Here is an 11,148-nt window from a genome sequence, read left to right as displayed (position 1 = left end):
AAAATGAATGCCTCTCCTGCAGATCAGGAAGAAGGCAAGATGTCAGCTCTCATCAGTTCTATGCAAAGCAATGATTCTGGCTAGTGGAATACAGTAAGAAAAATAAAAGGCAACCTCATTGGGAAGGGAAGTAAAACTATCTTTATTTACAGATGACAGGATCACCTAAATAGAAAATCTGAAGGCATCTACCAAGAAGCTCTTAGAACTAATAAGCACTTTAGCAAGATTTCAGGATACATGATCAATATACCAGTAACAAGAAAACAACTGGAAATTAAATTTTTAAAATACATAAAATATTAATATCATTTACAATATCATCAAAAAATAGGAAATACCTACAGGTAATCCAACAAATATGCATAAGAGCTGTACACTTATGTATAAGAGCTCGGATTGAGAGCTATAAAACATTGCCTAGAGAAATAAAGAAGACTTAAATAAATGAACAGATACACTGTGTCCATGGGTCAGAAGACTTGGTATTTCAAATGTCAATTCTCACCCAAATTAATGTATACATTAAATACAATTCCAATTAAAATCTAAATAGGCCTTTATTTTGAAATGGACAAAGTGGTTATAAAATTCATATGGAAATAGAAAGAACCTAGAATAATCAAAACAAATTTTAAAAAGAACAAAATTAAAGGACTTACACTAGCTGATTTCAGTACTTATTACAAAGCTGTATTTATCAAGAATATGTGGTATTGCCATTAAAATAGACAAGAGATCAAATGAACAAAATAAAACACAAAACTGGGCCAGTGTATACATGGTAAATTGATTTTTGAACAAAGGTGCAAAGGCAATTCTACGAAGATAAGCTTTCCAGCAAACGGTGCTGGAACAACTGGATGGCCATATGCAAAAAAATAAACTTCATTCCATATTTCATGTCCTATACAAAAATTACCTTATAATGATCACAGGTTTAACATAAAACAAAAAATGACAAAACTTCTTTTTAAAAATAGGAGGAATATTTGAGACCTTAGGTTAAGCAAAGATATCTTACATAAAACACAAAAAGCATGATCTATAAAAAATCAGATTGGTAACATTTATTTAACCAAAATTATAAATTAGACTTCATCAAAATTAAGAACTCTGCTTTCAAAAGGCACTGTTAAAACACAAGCCTCAAAATGAGAGAAATATTTGCAAATTACATGTGATAAAGAACTTTTAAGAATAAAGAATTCTCAAAGCTAAACAAAATGAAAATAAATGGCTCATTTTTTAAAGTGGACAAAAGATTTAATATATACTTTATCCCAGGGTGTATACAAAGAGGAATTAAAAAGGGCACAAGCAATCTTTGGGGTATTAGGTAAGTTCTTTATCTTGATGGTGATGATGGTTTTCATATATATGCATATTAACAAAACTTCTCCAACTGGACACTCAATATGAACAGTTACTAGATGTCAATTATTCCTCAATAAAGCTGCTACAAAATAGCCCACTCAAGAATGCCTACTATTGGCTACATTTCTTCTTACCCCTACATTCAATCAGTAATTAATTTCTAACCATTCTATTTTCCTAATCTCTCTCCATTGCCATAACTATTACCCTAATATGTCCCTAATCTGTATTACTGCAATTATCTCTCTCCAGGCTTTACCAATCCAATCCATTCTTCAAATTGCAGCCAGAATTTTCGATAATGTACAAAGAAAATGACGTAAGATTCCTGCAAAATGATATAAGATTTTGCCCTGGAGATATATTCCAAACTTCCTTCCCTAAGATGATTCACCAGACCCTTCCTGATCCAGCCTTCACCCTCCCCAGCCTCCTGTCAGGTGATTTTCCACTTCAGCCTTTCTTGCACAGCCATACTAATCAACCATGTGCCATGCTTCTGTAGTGCTGTGCATGCTGTTCCCAGTTCATATAATTCCTCCCCTTTCTCCAGCCCATTCAGGCTTTGGGACTCAATTCCAGTATTCCCTTCTGGGAAGTCTTCCCCAAACCCCATATTGAGCCTTTTATCCTTCTCTCAACTCCTGGGAGTCTTCTGCATACCTTTTCACTGCAATCATCTCACTATCATGTAATCTCCCTCATCAAAGTGGACTGAAGCAAACTAGATGAAGGCTTAAAAGCAGAGACCAAGTCTTACTGGTCTGCACTTTCCCAGAGACTACCACAGTTCCAGGCCCAAAGTATGTGGACAAGATGAGGGAATACATGAACTGATTTGGATGATCTCTTACACCACCTGGGTTGACTCCATGTCCCTCCATTATAAAAAGGTGGGCAGGTGAGAGGGTAAGTGATCTCTGTAGCACATTCCGGTAAAATAATCATTTCAAATCCCCTTGGGGGTGGGGGTAGAGGCTTCCACTCTGGCTGGGAGATTAAGGGCAAGATTCATTACCTCAAATTGTTTTAAAAACCAGCTGGTAATTGACTGTGATTTAAAATATTTAAATCAATAAATGAAAGGTTAGGTAAAGGAAACTAGTTAAAAAGTGAAAGGTTAGGGAAAGAGAACTAAATTCCAGGAAAAGACAAGGCCCACAGCAAAAACTAACACAGACTGGAAGGCACAGTCCCCTCCCAGTAAACTTAATTTCATCCAGAAAGACAAGCTCTCCACCCTCCGGGGTTATGCCCTTCTTCCAGCACACATGTTTTGACTTCCAAATCCAGCCAGGCAGGCTCCCAACCTCCCTCCCCCTCAAAATTGATCTCCAGGCCCCGGCTCACCCCCTCTGATCTGTTCCCCCAATCATCCTTAATAACAGTGCTCTGGGCCTCCTACTAGGAGGTCCTCCAAGAGCCAGGCCAGTGGCTGTCAGGTCAAGAGCCAAGCGTGAGGGCCCCATTAACAGGAGACTCCCAGAAGACCAAGCAGCAGTCATCTGGCTGGAAAACCCAGCAAGCAAGTTAAAAAGAAAAAAAAATCAGGATATACACGTGGTGGATCATAGAAAAAAAGAAGAAAAGCAAGCAAAAACTATACAAAGCAAAACTCCACTATTTAAATAACAGCCACAGAATAAGAGACTTTCCCTTCTTTCATTCTGATTTACAATTCAAAGGCATAAGAACTTCACCCCTCCTGGTCTCATACTTTTAAATGTAACCTAAGGATAACTGCTTTTCAGACTTTGATCATGTCATGCCTGACCCTTCAGGAAAGAAAGTTGTGTTAAGACACAGAAGTGCTTTAGTGGAAAACAGCCCATGATGAGGGAAATTCACCATTTTGCACTTTTTCAATCTTTAAATAAAAAGGAAACTGATAAAAATGGAAAGATACCCCTAGGCCTTTCCTACTGCGGATAACGGTAACAAAACAGCATTATCCGATCTAAACTCAGCTGTGCCTCAAACACTATCATAAGTGCTGGAAGCGTTAAAGGTACAAGCAACATTAGCCTAGAAATGCCTTCGGTAGCCAGACGTGAATTAAAAGGCTCCTCAGATGCCGGCGAAATGTCCTACACGAGTAAGGAAAGGAAAGAGAACTGAATATAGTTAAGTGGACACTGATCGGAGAGGAAGCAGCACGGGTTCCAGACACCTAACGGGCAGCCTTGGGGATGCAGTAAAGGCCGACCCTTTCCTTCCCTTCCCTTGAGTGGCCGGACGCCTCACCCAGGAGACGACTCAGGGAACTCAACAACGTCTCGGGAGCAACGGCCCGGCGGGTGAGAGACCTAGCGGCCGGAGGAGAAGGAAGGGGAGGAGGAGGCAACGACGGTGGGAAAGGGGAGGAGAGGGCCAGGCCAGTGCGCTCCCGGGTTGGAGAAGCCTCTTCCTGGACTTGCGCGCGAAGAGCCTGCGCGCCAGCAAAAGCCCCCGGCGCCCACGTGGGACTGAGAGGAGGGTCACTTACAGTACTTGTCCAATCTGACACTACGTTTTAGCTAGAGGGCTTCTGCACGTAGCCGCGCCGAGCCCCGCGGCGTCTGGGCAGGGCGGTCCCGGGAGCGGCTGCAGCCCCGCCTCGAGCGCGGCCCCGCCCCCGCCGCCTCCTCTGTAAAGCTCGGCCTGATTGGCCCATTGAACCCGGCCCAGGATTGGCCGGCGGCTGCCCGCCCCGAGGCTGGTGCGTTCGCTGGCTCCTGGCCACCCGCGGGCGGCGCTGGGCAGGGCTGGGCAGGGCTGGGCGGGAGGAGCGCGGACCCAAGACTGGCTCTGCTACGTCTGCTCAGGCTGCGAGTTCCCGGCTCTGAGGACTGGCCTCGCAGAGCTCACCCAGGAGGACTCTCCACAGCCCCGGTTGGGTGTGTGTGTCAGACCGTTTGCTGAACCTCAGGACTGTTGTAGGCGGGTGTAAGAAATTATAAGAATATTGCATAGTTAAAATTCTTGAACGCTTACCTTGTGCCTCGTTCCTTAATCTTTACAGAAATTTTCTAATCCCGTGGCCACACCCCGTACTTCAACGTATGACATTCTGTAATCTACAAAACAGATGGGTCCTTGCCTTTGAGAAATGTTACAATCTAGTGGGTACTGGACATCGACCTCATTTAATCCTCTCATGCCTTCCCTTTCTAATAAGCTGCATGTTATGAATCCCTATTTTACAGAGGGCGGGGAATCCAAAATTTTTAACTTTTACTGGGACACACAGCTAGGAAGCAACCAAAGGGAGAATTCCAATCTGAGCTATTTTCATAAAAGGCAGGATCCCAGACTGAGGGAGCTTGAGATTTGGGAGACAGTTTAGCAGTCACTGAGACCAAACATTTTGTTTTCCTAGAAAAGGAAACGGAGGTCCAGGAAAGGGATGTGATTTTCCAAAGACACACCTGTGAAAGGTAATGATTTCATTCAACTGGTCCTAAGTGCCAGGTGCACTAAGATTGTCTGCTATTTTCACAATAACCCCAAAAGTAAATAAGTGCTCTTATCTTGGTCTTACAGGTTAGGAGAACAGCCCGGTGAGGCTGAGACCACATAATTAGCCCCAGTCTTTGCACTGCCTCTCTACCAGGGGTCCTGATTTGGCTTATTTTCTTTATTCTGCACCATGATTGTTCACCTTTCATTTCCAGCAACATATTGGAAGACCTAGCTGTAGACTCGTTAAGATCTGTTACTTAGCAACTGTGTGAATCAAGTATTCAATAGGAATAATGTTAAAATCTAGGCATCTTACCTTTTCAGAGCATTGTGGAAAACAAATGTGGTAAGACGTATGAAAATGCTTTGTAAAGTGTTAGATGCTTAATACACAGAAGACATTGCTTCCGGGTCTGCTTCAATGTATCCCAAGAATGGAATAAGTGAAATATTCTGGTTTCATGCACTATGGCCAGGGGATCTCATCTTGGCTAGCCTTGAATAAATAGATTTGCTGCCTGGCCTCTACGGATGGCTCTTTCTCTAAGCTTTTGTGTATTTGATTGTTTATTTGCTCCAGCATCCGTGTTGAACCATGAAAGGACCTCAGGAATGAAAGCCACACACAGCAAAGCAACAAGATAAAAGAGGCATGAGTTCCTAATGCAAGAGGCACTGAACAAATCAATACACACTGCCTTCCAGACCTCTGCATGAAAGAAAAAAAACTGCTGTCCTGTGTAAGACACTTTTGTGTTTTCTATTGTATGGGGTCAAACCTAATCATAACAGATATATTACACTTTACCTTATAGAATTCTTAAACAGCAACCTTCTACAGTGATGCAAAAACAGGCCCAAAGAGTAAAAATTAGTTCAAAGTTATCCAGCCAAGTAGCCAGGGTGAGATTCTGACCTGAGTTTGTCTGAAACCAATTTTCATTATCTTTTTCAGTTATGATACACTGCCTGTTATGAACGATTGAATTCTTTTTTTTCCTTTTACTTCCATTTGATTCATTCCAGGGAGTGACACATTTTTTCTGTAAAGGACAAATATTAAATATTTTTAGACTTGTGAGCAATACAGTATCTGTTGCAACTACTCAACTTTGTAATGTAAAAGCAGCCACAGACAATAGTAAATGAGTAGGTATGACTATGTTTCAATAAAACTTTACTTATAAAAGCAAGCAATGAACAGTGTAGCCCGTGAACCTTAGTCTGTCAACTCCTAATGAAACTGGAAAAGTTCCCTTATCTCCCTCACTTGGCGTGCGCAATGGGGGTGTGACGCACTTATTCAGGGCCCGGCTGGCTGCACAAACCTCTAGGAGAGCATACAGCCAGGTAGGCTGTGGAGTTCCAATCCCGCATTCACTCCATCTAGGGGTGAATGTTTACAGCTGAAGCCCCTGTGGGTATGTGTTATAGGGTGCTCTTTTAGTTTAGCTGTCTGTAGGTGGCTTGTGTTAGTCACCTCAAACCCCTGCCTTATCACAAGGACAGAGGGGTTTCTGTGTCCTGGGGTTCTTGCCTTGGTGTACCAGAAGAATCCGATCACACATGGACTTGGAGAATGAGTGTAAGGTTTTATTGAGTGGAAGTAGCTCTCAGCAGAATGGGGGAGACAAAAGGGAGATGGTTTTCCCCCTGGAATCGGGGGCTCAGCGGCCCCAGCTCTCCTCTCACTGCCACAGCCAAGCTCCATGTCGTTCTGCCAGTTGGTGGCCTGGATAGGGGCGTGGCAGGCCAGGGTGGTCTTGGAAAATGCAACATTTGCACAGGAAAACAAAAATGCCTGTCCTCACCTAGGTCCCTGACACAGGCCTCGGAGTGGAGCCCTAGCAGGGGACCACACCCTCCTCTACTCAGCACGTCCTGCTGCCTTCTGTATTATTTAGAGGGACAGTGCCCTCCCTTTCCCAGCACTTTCATTTCACTAATGTATTCTATTCTGATGTTCTATCACAAAAGTGCATAGGGGACATATTATGGAAGGCCCCCCATCTTCTGTGACATTATGAAATTGCAAGCATGCTCATACTGCTGTCCAACATAAGGGCAAATGACAGTGTGGTTCAGAAGATCCCTAAGCTGATGGTCATGAGCTCTGGGCCATTAGTTCATATCTACCATTGCTATGATTTGAGTGTGTCCCCCAAATAGCATGTGTTGGAAACTTAATCCCCAATGCAACAGTGTTGGGAGGTGAGGCCTAATGAGAGATGATTCAGCCTTGTGGGCTTCACCCTCATGAATAGATTAATGGTGTTATCTCAAGAATGAGTTCATTATTAAAGGGCAAATTTGATATCCCAACCCCTCTTTCTCACCCTCTCATCTTCTGCCATGGGATGACACAGGAAGAAAACACTCTGCAGATGCCAGCAACTTGATATTGGACTTCCCAGCCTTCAGAACTGTGAGAAATAAATTTATTTATTTTCTTTATAAGTTACCCAGCCTCTGGCATTCTGTTATAGCAGCACAAAACAGACTAAGGCAGCCACTGAAACCAGTTCTATGTCCGGAACCACCCCCATTTGCCTCAGTTTCTCTCTATAATAGGAGCAAATAATCTGAATGTTATCTATACTTCCCCATGACTACAGGGAGACTAAGAAGGGAAGATACATATAATCACACTTTGAAAAGATATAAATGTTATCCAACCATACATCCATTGTTTCACATCAGGCTGGGCTATGTAGCTTCCTCTGTACCCTTTAGTTTCCAGCCCTTATCTCAATCACAGACCATATATCAAATGCCTAGTAATTATTAGTGCATCTCTATGTCCCCTATTCTCCTCCCCAACGATACATAAAAGGTTATTGCATTGCATTGAATTATAAGACTTGATTACTGGAAAGTCTAGACATCCACTCAGGGTCATTGTGGGGCAGCACGGTGATTATGCAGTGTCATTTATCCACTCAGCACACTGGAGGTCACACCAATGAAGTAGCATGTCAGATGTAAGCAAGACAGAGCTGGGTTGTGAAACTCTGGAACCAGCTGAGCTGGAAGTTTGTGTAATTTCCTTCCTGCTCAGACATGGTTCCATATAGTAGATGGAGAGGAGACCTGGTGCTTCTCTAGTAACCTGTTGAGGCCCTGTAATGCTCTAACTGCATTCTGTGAAAGCTTTTCCTGTATTTGTGACCTGCCCATTGCCAGAGAGAAGAGATATTTTCCCTGAGATTCTTAGAATCGTAGCACAGAAATAGATCTTATTATTCATTTATTTATTCCTACATTTATGTATTCATCTAACAAAGATTTCTGGAGTACTGTTCTAGGCATTAAAGAGATAGTGTTGAGATGAATCGATGTTTTCCTTGTCCTCGTGGAACTTACAGTCAAGAAAAGACATTAAAGAAATAAACATACAAATATATAGTTGATTCAAGTGCAAGTAGAAAGGAAAATAGAAAACTGTAAGAGAGGAAACCTGACTTTGATTGAGTTTTAATTTTGAGTGGTGATTTTGAGGAGGCGGACAGCATTATACACATTGTCTCTGGTCTCAACAACTCTTTGAAGTGCCTATTACCACAACCGTTGTACAAAAAGGGACACTGAGGCTTATGGAAATTGGGTGACTGGGCTAGGGAAGCACTGCTAGTGAGTTTGGAGCAGGCTTTGCTCTCTCTGGCATTCCATGCTGCGTAACACAAACCCAGAAGGTGAGAATTTTCCCACTTCCCAGCTTCGCACATACCATGCTTACTTCCACCTAAAACGCCTCGACCTTCATTCTTATTGGATTCATATTCTGCCTTCAGCATCTAGTTGAGGAACTACTTCCTCTGCAAAGTTCCTCTTTCAATCTTAATAAATCTCTTTTCTTGTTGGATTCCTGCAACAATTGCCAAATATTACTCACATGGCATTGAACCTAGCATAGCTTGTCAAGTTAATTGTCTTTTTCACATGCTTGCCCTGATGCTCTTACTCAGAGGCCTGCAGGCAGTACAGTGCCATTAGAGCCAGACAGACTTGGGCCTTCTCCCAGTTCTACTGCTCGTTTGATGGATGAGCTGGAGAAAGTTTCTTAATCTCTCTGAACCTTAGATTCTTCTTGGAGAATGATAATATCTGACAAAATACCTTTAAGTATTTGTCACAGTACTGAACAGATAGATAGCGTTTGATACTTCTTCTTCTTCTAACCAATTCCATGTCCTAGATTGGAAGCCTCTGGAGGGCAACAACCTGGAATTCTACTTCGCAATCTCAGCAACTGGCACAGTGCCCTGTAAATAGCAGGTGATTAATACCTGGTATATAATTATAGTAATGACAGCCCTTACCTGCCTACTGGATCTCATTACTAACAAGGTTTGTTTTATCCTCTATTTCTTCCTTTCTTTTTTTCACAATTTAGATTCCTTTAAGCCTCTTTGAAACTTGACCCTCTGTTAGAAACAGGTGCTGTTGCATATACACTCTCTCTCTCTTCCAAATTCACGCTGTCATATCAAAGGGAAAACTGAAATGGTCCACTGTAAGACCTGGCTGATGATCACAAACAGGAAATCAGTGATCAGAGGGCCTACTGAGCTCCGCACCCGGACTGTCACCTAAAGCTACATTTTACATATACAAAATCCTTGTTTGTTCCACTTTTCTATCAAAGGATACTATTAGATCATGTCCAAAGATGGGAAAGTGTTTCAACTTCAACTTACTTCATTACGTGCCTGATACTTACTATTTTCCCTCCATTTTCCTGCCTGACTTCTTTTAACTCTTCACTCAACAAATATCTACTGACTACTGACCACTTGCCATAGTGCTAAGCCAGAGCTAGATGCTGTACTACGGACAGATGAAGTGCTATGGGCACCTCGAGGAGGAAGAAGAGGGTGAACAAAAGGGGAGAAAAGGCTGCAACAACATTCACTGAGCACTGTGCGCCCAGGTCTTCACATAGACTATGTCATTATTCTTTCCAACCACCCACATGAGTGAATAGGGGCTATTGCTGAAGAAACAGAGGCTCATAAAGGTTGAGCAACTTGCCCAGGGTCATCTATCACAAGACGCTACAAGTCAGAATGCTGAAGAGGGAGTTTCTGCTGAGAAGTTGAGGTAGGCAGCACATATTGGATATGAAGATTGCGAAGGGATGTTAAGTGCTAACGATCCCTCTAGATCCAACCTGCAGCACCAGTTTTCTCTTCACATTTGAACCACTCATCCACTCCCGGTTCCAAGATCTCACTCTCCATCTAAACTAGTCCCACACCATCCATATGTTTCTCCACTAACACCACCCGATCACCACCCCACAATCTCTTAGTCATGAGTCATTTTTTAAAAACTGCAAAGTATGTAATGAGCCATGGCTATATGCAACCGTAAACCTCAACACGTGTTTTCCACAACAAGGCAACAGGTGGCAGAAGTGAGTCTGAGGCCGTAGGATGCTAAGGCAGGACTCTGGCTTGAGCTTTCCAAAAAGAGAGGTGAGAGGTCTGCCTGAGGGAAGGCATGCTCAAGGCCTCAAGATGAGTTGAAGAAGGAGCCCACTGAAGGCTCTGCAGTGCCTGGACTTCAGGTAGAGGAACTATGCCATGAACGCCTCTGGAATCATGTCATTTTGGAACATTTATAGGACATCAGTTTTCAAACTAAGTTCTGTGGGAAAGTACCTGCACAACACAACAAAGGAGAGGCTGAATGGACTTTGGGTCTTCCAAAATACCCTTCACACTCACCAACTTGCTCTCTGCTCTAAGACACCAGATGAGGGGGCCAATGGAGAGCGAAATCCATTCCCTACTCTGCTGGCCAATCCCTGTGCCTGTGAGACTGTCACACCAGAGAGGACAGCTTTTCCTAATTTGCACCAAGTACAGAATAGGATAGTATAGCTTTATCCTTCTTCCTGCCATCAGCCACAGACACATCGACACATGCACACAGACAGCCACACGGATATACCTACAGGCATACACACATACAACACAGGCGCATATATGTTTGCACAAACACACATGTAGACACAAACACAGCACACAGACACAGGCACGAACCCATAAGTTTACTACACACACATAAACACACACCGACACAAATGCAAATTAAGCCACAATATAGCACATGGAGATATAGACACAGACACAAATACAGTCACATAGAGATATAGCCACACAAATACACAACAAAGGAGATATATGTTACATATACATAACACACATATATGTAAATATACACACAGTCCTAGACACACATACACATAGGCACACAGACCACATAGATACATATGTACACACATAAAAACATATGCACATATATAGATATATATACACACATATA

General features: G+C 42.7%; 1 long non-coding RNA gene across 1 annotated transcript; it reads left to right on the top strand.

The window, feature by feature from the left end:
• Nucleotides 1–2,361: 2,361 nt before the first annotated feature.
• LOC108298952 lies at nucleotides 2,362–6,305 on the top strand. The gene is made up of 3 exons (XR_001822767.2): nucleotides 2,362–3,674; nucleotides 4,736–4,868; nucleotides 5,399–6,305. It is a non-coding gene; the product is annotated as an uncharacterized LOC108298952 (long non-coding RNA).
• The last annotated feature ends 4,843 nt before the right edge of the window (nucleotides 6,306–11,148 follow it).

Source organism: Cebus imitator, unplaced genomic scaffold, assembly GCF_001604975.1.
Source record: "Cebus imitator isolate Cc_AM_T3 unplaced genomic scaffold, Cebus_imitator-1.0 Scaffold1266, whole genome shotgun sequence".
In the NCBI taxonomy this organism is placed as follows: Eukaryota; Metazoa; Chordata; class Mammalia; order Primates; family Cebidae; genus Cebus; species Cebus imitator.
Note: the sequence above shows the minus strand (reverse complement) of the source record. Positions and strands in the feature narration are given on the sequence as shown.